General features: G+C 36.8%; 1 protein-coding gene across 2 annotated transcripts in view; it reads left to right on the top strand.

The window, feature by feature from the left end:
• The window catches only part of RBPJ (recombination signal binding protein for immunoglobulin kappa J region), a 114,479-nt gene that overhangs the window by 83,816 nt on the left and 16,170 nt on the right, over window positions 1-14,493 (top strand). The window lies entirely within an intron of this gene.

Here is a 14,493-nt window from a genome sequence, read left to right as displayed (position 1 = left end):
AGGACCTGAGTTCAAATCCAGCCTCAGACACTTGACACTTACTAGCTGTGTGACCCTGGGCAAGTCATTTAACCCCAATTATCTCTCACACACACACAAAAGAATTTGTGATAGAGGAGAAGAAACCTGGGCATAGTCTGACATACTCCTGAGATTTCAGGAGAACAGATTTTTAAAGAGGATGGGGTATGTACTATCCTATGTACAAAAATCGTACAGGAGAAGTTATCCTAGTAAGGGTGTATGAAGTCCAAATATAAGGTGATTCAGTAAATATTCAAAAAATGTTAAGAAAGAAGAGAGGTAGTTATCTAAGGAGCCCAATATGAATACACAGGGAACTTATCAAACAATTTAGATTTTTTAAAAGGTGGATGTAAGGACTGGTTGTAAGTGAAAGATGCTAAATCATGTCATGGCCCTGTAAGAATGGTTGCAGGAATTATGATAGATTTTGAACTGGAAGATATTGTGGATGTCATTTCGTCAACTTCCTCTTTTTACAAATGAGAAAAGTGGGACCTAGAGAGGTTAAGTGATTGTCCCATATCATAAAATGGGATGTAGAAGACCGAGTTTTCAAACCTAGGTTCTCTGATTCTAAAGTAGCACTCATATTCTGCTCTACCATACTGCCTTTATTTAGTAAAGCTCAGAATAAGTTGAGCCTGGCAAGGAAAGCTAAAGATAGCAAACAGTTTCTCTTAAAGCACTACTTGGTGAAAAAAGGAGAATCAGGGAAGGCATATTGCTTAGGATAAAGAGTTCAAGGATTAGCAAACAATAAAGAAGAGTAGGAGGATAGTTCAACTCTTTTCTTTTTTTTAATTCAATTTTTTTGGTTACATTTTAAGTTCCAAACTGTCTCCCTCCCTCCTTCCCCCCCCCTCCCCATCCCACACTAGAGATGGCTACCTTTTGACATATTTATAAATATATGTAAAACCATACTATACATATTTCTGTTCAACAGTTCTTTATTTGGAGGTGGATAGCATTTTCAGCTGAAACTGCTTTCTTCAGGGTTACTAATCATTTCTTAAATAGCAAATCTAATGACCTTTTCTCAGTCTTGGTCCTTCTTGATTTCTCTGTAGGCTTTGACGCTATCACCTTTTATTCATTTTTCTTCTCTGTCTAGGTTTTTGTTACACTGATCTTTCCTGGTAACTGTGGGTAACTTTCCGGGCAACTTTTCCCCAAGGTGCTTTCATGGGCCCTATTCTTTTCTCCCTCTCTTCTGCTTTGCTTTGAGAGCTTATAGTTCCAGATCTTAAAGATCTTAAGGCTCGCAGTGGAATATTCTCCACCATAGATTAAGTAATCATCCCTGCAGATCATTCTGACATTTTTGTCCAGCCCAAACCTCTTTTTTTAACATTGTGTTCCATCTCCAGCTGCCTTTTAAACATCTCAAATTGGAAATCCCATAGATAACTTAAACTCATTATGTCCAGAACCAACTCATTATCATCACCCACCCTATCCCACCAAAAGTTTTTTCTACTTCTGCAGTTCCATATTACTGTTAAGGGCTCCACCATCCTCTCAGTCGCCTAGGTGGCATCCTCAACTATCTTAATACCCCATATCCAATCTTTTGCCAAGTCCTGTTGTTTTACATTCATAAATTTCTAGCATAGCATCCCTTCTGACACAGCCCCCACCCTAGTGAAGGTCTTCATCACCTGATTCCTAGACTATTGCAATCGCTTTCTGATTGTTTCCTTGCCTCACATCTCTCTCCAGTTCAGTCAGTCCTTCACTCAGCTGCCAAATTGATTTTCCTAAAGTACAGGTGTGATCATGATCTGACTCCCTCCCCCATTACAATAAATTCCTGTAGCGCCTTGCTGTTACTGACACACAGTACTCTGTTACCCAGAATTAGGAGCACTTTTAGGTTTTTCATTAGTACACTATGGAATTTCATTGCTGAAATATGGGAAGATAAATCTATGGAAGAGTGAGTAATAGAGTAATTACTGTCTTCACCCCCATGATATGAGAAAGTTCCTGGGATTCACTAGTTTAGGGAAGAGAATTCAATGTCCTCTACTTATAGAAGTAACATTCAGTCTTTAGAGTACCCAAAAGTAGGAGGAAAGATCCTAATTTCCCCTCCAAAATATCCTTCTTCCTTGCTGATTCAGTTTCAGAATGGTTCTGACCAGCCATGTATGCCATATTGAAACTTGAAAACATGACTGAAAATGGCCTCCCACTCCTCGGTATGTTCACTGTATTGAAAGACTTCTGGGTCAAGATATAGGATTAGGCATTTTCTCTCATCCCCAATGCCTCTCAAAACTCTATAAAGTGAGAATTTTGTACAAAGTGTAAAGCAGTGGCAGCTGAGGCTGCTGCAGAGGCTTAGCAAAAACCTAACAACTTAACCTGAGGAATTTAACCGTACAGAAACTAATCCATAACAAGCTTACTTAGTACCCACTACTGTACTACTGCCTATGCTCTGGCATGGCTTTTCAGATCAACTCTTAAGCTTGTCTTCTGGGTTTCACTCAACAGTTCTCTTGTAGTTTCTGTCAGCATGCCCCCTCTGACCATATGCCCTCCCCAATATTTTATGGCAAGGAGCAATATAAATAAACCCCTCCACCCTCCATTAGTGGAAGAGGTGGAATTAAAGAAAAGTGAGTGTATTTCCCCTTAGGTGACAGTCTGTGCTGTGTACAGCAGTGCCCAGCGAGAGAGCTCAACAAAGGAAACTATGGCAAGGTGTCAGCTTGTGTGTAGTGCTCCACCAGGCCTGAAAGAAAGGAGACTGGTATCCATTTCAGTGTCCCCCCAGTTTAGACTAGGGACTGAACCTGGCAAAAAGTTAGTATTAATTAAAAGTTATTAACTAATAATAGCTAATGAAATCCACATGGGAAGTGGTCAGGATAGATTTGAAGTCCTGTCCTTAGTTCATCTGCCATCAAAGAGAAAAGTGAAAGTAAGTGATAGGAGATAATGAGGAAAATTACCAAAGATCTCAGGAGGAGAAGATTCAGTTAAAATCCTCGAGTACAGGCAGATAGACCAGTAGGGACATATTAATGATACAAGGGAAGATGACCTCCAATATACCTAATGGAATCCAGACATCTCAGAATAAGGATTTCAAGACAGAGGAAACTGAGCCAAATTGAGTGAAGCAGAGAACTCTGTTGGATTGCTGAGATAGCATGAATGTAATCCTCTTACCTCAACCAGGGAAGGATAAAGTAAATAAAACTATAGAGTGATGCCACTAATATCAATTTTGAATCGATCCAGTCAAATAGATTATAACAATTCATTCAAGAAATCATTCATTATGACCAAGTTGAATTTGGTACCATGGATGCAAGGATGGTTGAACATTAGGAAAACAATCAACATAATTCATCGTATTAAAACAGAAACATCCAGAATTACATAATCATCTCATATACATTCAGAAAAAGCCTTTGACAAAGTATAACACTCATTTATGTTAAAAACCCTGCAAAGTGTAAACAGTGACTTTTTTTAATAGCATAACATCATAAACAAGAAAAAGAATTTAAAGGCATAATAAAGATAGGTGAAGAGGAGATAAAACAGTCCTTATTTGCTGATGATATGATGGTTTATTTAGAAAATCCTACGTAATCAGAAAAGATAACCAATTGAGACATTTAATAGTTTTAGCAAAATTTAGACTACAAAAATTTTATAGGCTACAAAATAAACCCACAAAATTAATGGCATTTCTGTATAGTAATAACAAAACACAACAGACAGTAATAGAAATTTCTCCCCTGACTGCACTACCTTGAGACTTCTCTAACTTCTCCCCGGTGCCCCAGGAAACTCATTATTGAGATAACCTCATCATCCTTTAAGATCTCTTCAGCCTTGGTGCTTCCACTTCATCATTACCCTCTACCTCTCTGGAAGATGAGGCTATGAACTCCAAATCTCCATTTAAAGAGAAATCTTAACTCAGAAATGTCATTTCCCACTTGGCTGCATTACCTTAGAGATTTATCTAAATGCCTCTTCCACCATGCCTCCAGTCCAGTACCACTTTCCCTTGCCCCCACTTTGAGCTTCCTTTTGTGTTTTGTCTTCCTCCATTAGATTATAAACTCCTTGAGGGGAGAGATTTTCTTTCTTTGTATTTGCATCCCCAAGGCTTATAACAGTGCCTGGCACATAGCAGGCATTTAATAAATGTTTATTGATTGATGATAGTAAAGGAAATGCCATTCCAAATAACTATAAAATGTATACTCTACCAAGCACACAAAATGCTTTTATAGATTATATTACAAAATATTACTGACAGAAATAAAACACACATGCACACACATATAGATACCGAAAGCCATTCTCAAATAGATATATATGTGTAGGTATATCCATGTTTATGTATATATGTTTGTATATATGCAGGAACCATCACATCCATTTGGTGTTGATTAAAAAGTAGAGCAGTCAAACATAGTAGACAAGAGAGAATCAGAAACAATGGAACTCAATAACCTAGTGTTAAAAAAATTATGAAAAAAACCCCAAAAGAATATGTGTTTGTGTACACAGACACACACCAATCCCCAAAGCCACCTTCCTAATAGAGAAGCATAAAAGAATTTATAAAGAACGAGTTCTCTAAAATGAATTACACATTATTAATAACCATATGAAAGAATACACCAGATCACTAATAATACATAGAAATGCAAATCAGAACTTATCTGAGTTTTTGCCTCACGTCCAGCAAATTGGCAAAGATGACAGTAGTCCATGTTGGAGGAGTTATAGGAAGACAGGCACACTATTTCATTGCTGGTAGACCTGTGAATCAGTACAACCGTTTTGGAAAGCAGTTCCAAATTGTGCAAATTACTAAAATGTGCCTACCTTTTGACCCAGAGCTTGCGCTGCTAGACTCATTCCCCAGAGCTATCATTTATAAGTGGAGTATCTCCATAAATGTATTAGTAGCAAAGCAAAATTTGTGGTAGCAAAGTAGATGCCCACTGATTGGGAATGGCTTAACAAATTGTAGTAATGGAATATTTCTGTTCTGTAACATGATGAATATGATGAATACAGAGAATCATGTATATATTTATATAGTCTGATGCAGAATGAAGCAGGTAGAGCCTAATAAGCAATATATACAGAAGCTACTACAATGCAAATGGAAAGAATGATATAAATCAATAGAAAATGATTGTTTCAGAAATACTAAGAACCAGCATGGCTCTAAAGAAAGGATATGAAAAGATGCCTCCACCCTATCTATACCTTTGCAGAGTTGGGAGGTACACACATGGATTCTATTGCATATATTATTAGACTTTTTAAATGTATCCATCCATCTTCCTGGCTTTTTTTCTGTTAAAGGAGATATTATATGAGATGGCTCTATTGGAGGGTGGAGGTAGAGAGATTAGGAGAAATTCTGGAAATGTAAAAAAAGTTATCAATAAAAATTTATCCAAAAAAGATGGAAATATTTCAGCAAAAATAAATTAAAAGGCTGCTTGTGTATTTTTGTATTTCCAGAACTTTGATTTAATCAGTCTAGGGATTCCTCTTGTAGAAACTCTTAACCAATGTAAATTAGCCTCTTGTGTGTAGTTTTTTGTCTGAGAGTTACTTGGGCCCCTGAGAGGCTAAATGATTCATCCAGGCAAAATCAGCCCCGTTTGTCAGTCATAACTTAAGAACTCTTCCTGACTAAGCCAAGCTCTTTAAACCATATCCCATGCTGCCACCATACTGATGGTTTTAAAATGTCAAGGTTGCATAATAGGAGTGGAGCTCTGACATTAAGAATAATCAAATCAGTCGACAATTTATTAAGCACTTTCTCTGTCTACAATGAATGAAACAACTCCCACTGGAGCTTATATTCCATAGCAATAATGTTTATCTGATCCAAAATTGTCTTTTTTAGGATTTGAGTTTTTTTAAAATCATTTTTATAGTTTCTTTGTTTCATAGCCCTTCAATTCCTAACTTGCAGGACTGGCATTAGTGGTTAGAGTGCTAACCTTGATTTTAGGCAGGCTTGGGCTCAGTCCGGTCCCTGACCGAAGCTTTTTTTTTTTTTAAACCGTGGGCAAGTTATTTAACCTCTCTGGCCTTAGTTTCTTCCTCTTTAAAATGGAGATGATAATACTTGTACTGCTTACCTCACATGCACTCATAGGGCTATGGTGAGGCTCAGATAAGGGGTAGTAGTTACAGTGCTTTACCGTCCTTAAAGCAAATATCAATTGTTATTAAGTTAAGTAAATCATTCTCAATCTGGAGTGTTTTTTTCATTATTTCATAAATATTAGAGGTCCTCAATAAGATCACAAATTTTCATTTGTCACAGTGACTAGTGAAAAAAATACTAGATTTCTAGTGAGATAATATATGTAAGGTGCTTTGCAAAATAAAATATTTATACAAATATTATAAATTTTCAGAAAAAATGTGTTTAAAATCTGGCACTTTGTAACTGTTTGTACCTGGGGAAAGTAGCTTAACAGCCTCATTTAAGCCCTTAGTTTCCTTATCTATAAAATAAAGGGCATTAGGTTCAATGAGTTTCAAAGGGCCCTGCCAGCTTTACATCTTTGGTCTTAACTGGTATAATTTTGGTAGTGTTATTGAGTCAAAGAGGGTTTCTTGATGCTGTGTCACATTTTCAGAGTCTAAATTGTAATACATTTCAATATTTAGGTAAGTTTTTTAAAAATTAATTCAGTAGAATTTAAAAAATTGCTTTATAAAATCATCTGCCATAAATTAAATCAAAATTGTGTGCTTATTGCCACCTAGTGGAAGAGAGCAGCATTGGTTTTAACAGTTGTCTGACCACTAAATGGAAAGTAATAGGAAAAATAAAGGCAAAATTGCTTCTTAACATCTCTTTTGAACCATGTATTGCAACCTCATAAACTTAGATGTCCTTTAGTAAAGATATCAAATATAGAATATCAGTAGCATTAGCTGAAATTTACATGACACTTTGTTATACACATCTTTGACCAAAATTTTGAGGACCGTGTGATACAGTTGTGAAAAGGCATACTGAATTTAGTGTTAATAGATTTGGGTTCAAATCTCCACTTTCAGGCTTTATAGCTAGGCTCTTTAAGCTGTAGTTTCCTCAATGAAGTAGTAGTATTTTGCATTACTTATCCTACAAGGTTGTGGCGGGGGGGAGCATTTTTACTTGGTAAAATGCTTTGTGTGTTACCATTATTGATCCTTCTGAGCTACATTTTCTCTATTATATAGAGGTTATATTGGAAAGTTTACCAAAAAATTTGCAGTGAAAGAAATGGATCTCAAAATTTAGATTGGGGATTAATATCATGGATGTATCATTTATATATTATCACAAATACCTTTCTTGAGTAGAGATAAAGACTAGCTAGTTATCTAGTCAGCTTAAAAACAGTCATTGGAGACTCGTTAGTAATCTTTATCCTGCTTACATTTATTACTTAAAGATTTATGGAACAGTTTTATTTAAAACACAGTCCTAGTTATGAGTAATTATGGTGTTATAGCAGCAGGATTTCTGTTCAACTTATCAAGATCTATCAAACTTTCTATTTTCATGCCTTTTGTCCTAGTCTTTAAAGAGTTATCAGTGCCACATCTTTTCCACATTTTTATACAATTAAGTAAACTTGCTTATAAAAAAATTAATTTTATTTGGATGATTTCTCTTGTTGTTAAATGTGTTGACATATTAAGGTGTTACTCTTCTTATTTTGCAGTTATTACTCACAGGCCTGTAACATTACTGATTAATTTAAAAAAAAACAAACCAGCAAAAACAATGCTATCTCTGAATGATGCCTTTGCCCTCTATCTTTTAACCCCTTGATACTAGCACTGACAGAGCCCATCTTCATGTTGAATTTCTTCAGGCTTAAGATGACTCCTAGAGCTGTAAATGAAAATAGGCTCTAATGATGGCTTGAATATTTGGAACCACTCCAAAACCAATTCAGACCTGTAAGGCATTTGTCCAAATTTGAAATGACCCAAGATTGGTTCTATCCTAGTCTAGACCTTTATCCCTGAATGAATTGGGATATTAGTACTATACTAGGATGGAAAACCGCCACCCTTTTGTTTGTTACATTACTTTTTACAGTTAATGTACATTAAAAAATTTTTATTTTCAGAATTTTAATGATTGTTAAGTTATTAATATTTATGCCTGTGTCCTGATGGACTTTCAAGTTGTCTCTGGGATGGGAACGATTAAGTAGTTGATACTTGGTAATAGTTGTTGAATGAATTAGTGGTAAAGTTGTTATTTAGTATCTTTTAGAGATTAAAGGTATCCAGATCCTTGTATCTGGAATTCCTGATATAAATCAAGCGTGCATATATACATACATGTGTATAGGTGTGTGTGTGTGTGTGTGTGTGTGTGTGTGTAGTATTAGCATTAAGCATATAAATTAATACCGTAATGAATCAGTGATCTTATTGATCACTATAACATTATAGATCTCAGATTGTCCTTGCCTTCCCCATCCTGTGTAATTGTTCACCAGAGGATCAACCTGCCATACTTAAAGGGCTTCCTTCAGTTCTTTAACATTTCATTAATGCCAGGGCAGCACTTAACCCAGCACAGCACACAGTCACGTACATGTGAAAATATAAATAACATTACAGTGTAATATATAATTAAGTGCCAAATGAGTAACAGAAAAGAAAGGAAAAGTCATTTTTTTGGAATGATTTGAGAAAGTTACTTAAGAGAGGAGTTAAGGTAGGCTGAGTAGTATTTGATTAACAAGTCTGGGACAGAGAAACATGGGGGAAGGGATGGGAGATGTGCAATCACAAAACTTTTGTCAAAGAACCAGAATAGAACTTGTCTTTATATTAGTTAAAAGAATACAGTCTATTAAGTTATTTAGTCATCATCAGTAAACATCAACAGTTACTTATAGAGCAACTGCTCTGTCCTAGGAACAAAACAAGATACTGTAAAGTAGCTGACAAGTGAGTGAGCAATTCTTATTTTGATTCTGATTTTTACTGATAACTTCAGTGCTTCAAAAGATACATGGTATTATTGGTGTGAGTACTTATTCTGCTGATACAGATCATAGCCTGTCTCTGCCATTTTTTTATACTGTTCTTGTCCATGTTCTCCCATGGATCTCCAGTAGAGGAGCTACTTATCGTGGTAGAAGCCTTCTTCTAGGTCAGGCCTTCTCAACCTTTATTGTTGTGCACTTCTCAGAATAAAGTTTTTAATATTTTAAAATACCACAGGATTATTAGTTATATTGAAGTGTAGCCATTTATTTATTTATTTTTATTTATTTAAGGTTCACAACCCAAGGTTAAGAGCCCATGCTTCAGGCTGTTTTTGTTCTATCAAATCAAATGTTTTGAGGTTGTTTTTTCTTAACAGACAGTAAGCATAACATCTTTGCATATCTTGCTCATTTAACTAAAAATGAGGTCATTGTGGAAAATCATTTGTGAAAGCCTATTCTCTTCTCATATTTTCATGGAATATATACCCTTGATATGCATAATGATCAATCTTTAAGGATTTTATAAACATGATGTCATAGGAATCATGTGTTGGTAGTTATTGATGTTATCCTAGTCACATCTGTTGGGGTATTAATAGGATCCATGGCTCTGTTGCGCCCTCCTGCCCCTCATTTGTTATGTGCAATTTCCTGAGATAGCTTTTAAAGCAGTCTTTCAGTACTTTTATGGCTGTCAATTCTTTCTTGGAATTCCTTCGTGTTCTTGATCTGTTCTTACCTGCTTTTCAAACTTTATCTTTTTAAATGTCACTTCTCCTTCAGATAAGCCTGTTAGGAACTGAAGTCTGAGCATCCAAATATGGATAGAAACAAATCTTTGCATACATATATTGTCCTTTCCCCTCGAGTTATCCATTAGTCTCTTCAGATGATGCAGCTTATTTGGGTCTCTCACCTCAAGCTTTCTCTAGACCTATTTTCATTTTCATTGCTTTTTGATATTTTAAATGATTATACTGCCTATAACTTTCTGCTATCTTCATTCACAGTGTTTTACAAATAAGTTTGGATTCTAAACTATTATTAGCCTTGGCTGCTCTCTCTCTGTACCTGGCAAAAGGATCAAGTATTTGCTGGCTAAGACAATTTCCCACTTTTTTTGGACCCACATTTTTACAGTTGAACTTTATTAGGAAATGGTGCTAATCAAGATTAATGTCTTTTTCTTTTTTCCTTTTCCCTCTTTCATTATCAATGAGTCAGAATAGTGTTGTAAACAAACATTTATAGAATTTGCTTCTCATCTAAAGATTAATTTTTTTTTTAAATTTGATGTTGATTTTTACCTTGGAGCAAGTAGGGAGGAACAAGTGTTTATTAATTACCTACTATGCTAAGATTTTTTTTTAACAAATATTATTGCGTTTTAACTATTCTATTGTCTAATTGCTTCTGCATAGCCAATTCTGATATGATTCCCGCAACAATAATTAGTCATTTCCTATCTGTTAAGATAGTCAGTGTAAGTATTTTGGTGACATTTGGTACCCTCCATAACCAAAGCTTTCTGCCTCTCTTCTATACTAGGTTTTTTTTCTTTTTGACTCTAAAGGGTAGAACCCAGAACATGTTGTTGGAGTTGAAAAGAGGCAAATCTAAATTTGGGGTTGAGGGAGAGTACTTCTTTACAATAGGGTTGTCCAAAAATAAAATGTTCTTTCCCAAGAAGTTATGGGTTCCCCCTCTTTGGAGGTCTTCATACAGATTCTAAACCATTTTTCAGGTATGTTTATAGGAGGAAATCTTTCATGTATGAGTTGAACTAGGTAGGTAGCTTCTGAGTTCCCTTGCAACTCTCAAATTTCCTGATTTTTGTGAAGTGTTCTTAACCTATAGGCATGAGACCTTTGAATAGTCTGCAAGTCTTTGACCTCTAGTGTATTTTAAATCCGAGCCATATTTTCTAATATTTTTCACCACTCTCTCTCCTGTCTACCTTTGCTTTGAAGTTATTGAGTATCAAAGTATGTGTTGATTTGGTTTGGAGGCTCTTACGAAATTCTTATAATTTCTTTACCTCTTCATCTTCTAGAACAGTTGTATGACAGTTACCTTCTGCTAATCTTTTTGCTTGTGCTCCTTATGAGCACTGTAAAATGAGATAAATGTTGTCTTGTTTCCTTTATCTCAGGAATATCAATTTTTAATGTTTCAGTCCTCCTAATGATAATCTTTATAGTTTATGTAAGAACTATGGTTCTTAGCACCTTTTCTGCTACTCTGACACTATCGCTGTAAAAATAGGGGAATATGCAGGTCTGAGGGAAATTTAAAATTTTTCTTTGTTTCATGGGTTGCCATCACTTAGTGGCCAGACTATCTGCAATTTCTGTCCATTCATTTTTTTTTGTTGTTGTTGTTATCTTTTTTTAAATTTTTTAAAATTTATTTAACATATTTAGTTTTCAGCATTGATTTTCACAAGAGTTTGAATTACAAATTTTCTCCCCATTTCTACCCTCCCCCCCACTCCAAGATGACGTATATTCTGGTTGCCCTGTTCCCCATTCAGCCCTCCCTTCTGTCACCCCACTCCCCTCCCATCCCCTTTTCCCTTCCTTTCTTATAGGTCAAGATAAATTTCTACACCCCATTGCCTGTGTATCTTATTTTCTAGTTGCATGCAAAAACTTTTTTTTTGTTTGTTTTTGAACATCTGTTTTTAAAACTTTGAGTTCCAGATTCTCTCCCCTCTTCCCTTCCCACCCATCCTCCCTAAGAAGTCAAGCAATTCAACATAGGCCACATGTGTATCATTATGTATAACCCTTCCACAATATTCATGTTGTGAAAGACTAACTATATTTTGCTCCTTCCCAACCCATCCCCCTTTATTGAATTCTCTCCCTTGACCCTGTCCCCTTTCCAAAGTGTTTGTTTTTGATTACCTCCACCCCCATCTGCCCTCCCCTCCATCATCCTCCCCCCCTTTTTTTTTTAATCTTCTTCCCTCTTCTTTCCTGTGGGGTAAGATACCCAATTGAGTGTGTATGGTATTCCCTCCTCAGGCCAAATTTGATGAGACCAAGATTCACTCATTCCCCCCGCACCTGCCCTCTCCCCTCCTCTCACAGAACTGCTTCCTCTTGCCACCTTTATGTGAGATAATCCACCCCATTCTATCTCTCCCTGTCTCCCTCTCTCAATATATTCCTCTCTCATCCCTTAATTTGATTTTATTTCTTTTAGATATCTTCCCTTCATCTTCAACTCACCCTGTGTCCTCCCTCTCTCTCTCTCTCTCTCTCTCTCTCTCTCTCTCTCTCTCTCTCTCTCTCTATATATATATATATATATATATATATATATATATACACACACATACATACACACACACCTATATACATACATGCGCATTCACTTATATATATGTGTATATACACACACACACACACACACACACATATAGACATATATATATATATATGCATATTCCTTTCAGCTACTATGATATTGAGGTCTCATGAATCATACACATCATCTTTCTATGTAGGAATGTAAACAAAGCAGTTCAACTTTAGTAAGTCCCTTATAATTTCTCTTTCTTGTTTACCTTTTCATGCTTCTCTTGATTCTTGTGTTTGAAAGTCAGATTTTCTATTCAGCTCTGGTCTTTTCACTGAGAAAGCTTGAAAGTCCTCTATTTTATTGAAAATTCATATTTTGCCTTGGAGCATGATACTCAGTTTTGCTGGGTAGGTGATTCTAGGTTTTAATCCTAGCTCCATTGACCTCCGGAATATCGTATTCCAAGCCCTTCAATCTCTTAATGTAGAAGCTGCCAGATTTTGGGTTATTCTGGTTGTGTTTCCACAATACTCAAATTGTTTCTTTCTGACTGCTTGCAGTATTTTCTCCTTGATCTGGGGGCTCTGGAATTTGGCGACAATATTCCTAGGAGATTTCATTTTGGGATCTATTTGAGGAGGCAATCGGTGGATTCTTTCGATTTCTATTTTGCTCTGTGGCTCTAGAATATCAGGACAGTTCTCCTTGATAATTTCTTGAAAGATGATATCTAGGCTCTTTTTTTGCTCATGGCTTTCAGGTAGTCCAGTAATTTTTAAATTATCTCTCCTGGATCTGTTTTCTAGGTCAGTGGTTTTTCCAAGGAGATATTTCACATTGTCTTCCATTTTTTCATTCCTTTGGTTCTGTTTTATAATATCTTGATTTCTCATAACATCACTAGCTTCCACTTGCTCCAGTCTAATTTTTAAGGTAGTATTTTCTTCACTGGTCCTTTGGACCTCCTTTTCCATTTGGCTAATTCTGCCTTTCAAGGCATTCTTCTCCTCATTGGCTTTTTGGAGCTCTTTTGCCATTTGAGTTAGTCTGTTTTTTAAGGTGTTTTCTTCAGTGTATTTTTCAGTATTTTTCTGGGTCTCCTTTAGCAAGTCATTGACTTGTTTTTCATGGTTTTCTTGCATCCTTCTCATTTCTCTTCCCAATTTTTCCTCTACTTCTCTAACTTGCTTTTCCAAATCCTTTTTGAGCTCTTCCATGGCCTGGGACCAGTTCATGTTTTTCTTGGAGGCTTTTGATGTAGGCTCTTGCACTTTGTTGACTTCTTTAGGCTGTATGTTTTGGTCTTCTTTGTCACCAAAGAAAGAATCCAAAGTCTGAGACTGAATCTGGGTGTGTTTTCGCTGCCTGGCCATATTCCCAACCAACTAACTTGACCCTTGAGTTTTTCAGTGGGGTATGACTGTAGACTAAAGAGTTCTATGTTCCACGTTTAGGGGGGATGCACCAGCTCTGCCACACCAGCACTCCTCCTTCCCCAAGAACCCCCAACCCGGATCTTCAGAAGGCTGTGCACTCCTGCTCTGATCCGCCACTTAATTCCTCCCACCAGGTGGGCCTGGTGCCCGAAGCAACAGCAGCTGTCGCTGCCCCACCTTCGCTGCCCTGAGGGCTGTGGCCAAACCTTGAACTCCTTCCACTCCTGCACCTTTTCCCACTAACCTCCTCTGTTGTCTTTGGTGTTTGTGGGTTGAGAAGTCTGGTAACTGCCGCAGCTCACTGATTCAGGGTGCTAGGGCCCGCTCTGCCTGGCTCCTGGTCTGGTTGGTCCAAGCAGCTCACGCTGGGCTTTGCTCTGCTCCGCTCCCAGCTCCCAGCTCCGTGTGGGATAGACCTCACCCAGAGACCATCCAGGCTGTCCTGGGCTGGAGCCCTACTTCCCTCTGCTGTTTTGTGGGTTCTGCAGTTCTAGAATTGGTTCAGAGCCATTTTTTATAAGTTTTTGAAGGGACTTGGCAGGGAGCTCACTGCTTTCCAGCCGCCATCTTGCTGTCCATTCGTTTTTAATCAATTTTTTTTTCAGTTAACAAGAAAGCAGTTTTTTTTCCTTCTCCTACTTCTTATAATAAATAAGCATAGTTAAAACAGATTTCCCTAATGTCCATATTGT

The sequence above is a fragment of the Trichosurus vulpecula genome, chromosome 6 (genome assembly GCF_011100635.1).
Source record: "Trichosurus vulpecula isolate mTriVul1 chromosome 6, mTriVul1.pri, whole genome shotgun sequence".
Taxonomy (NCBI): Eukaryota; Metazoa; Chordata; class Mammalia; order Diprotodontia; family Phalangeridae; genus Trichosurus; species Trichosurus vulpecula.
Note: the sequence above shows the minus strand (reverse complement) of the source record. Positions and strands in the feature narration are given on the sequence as shown.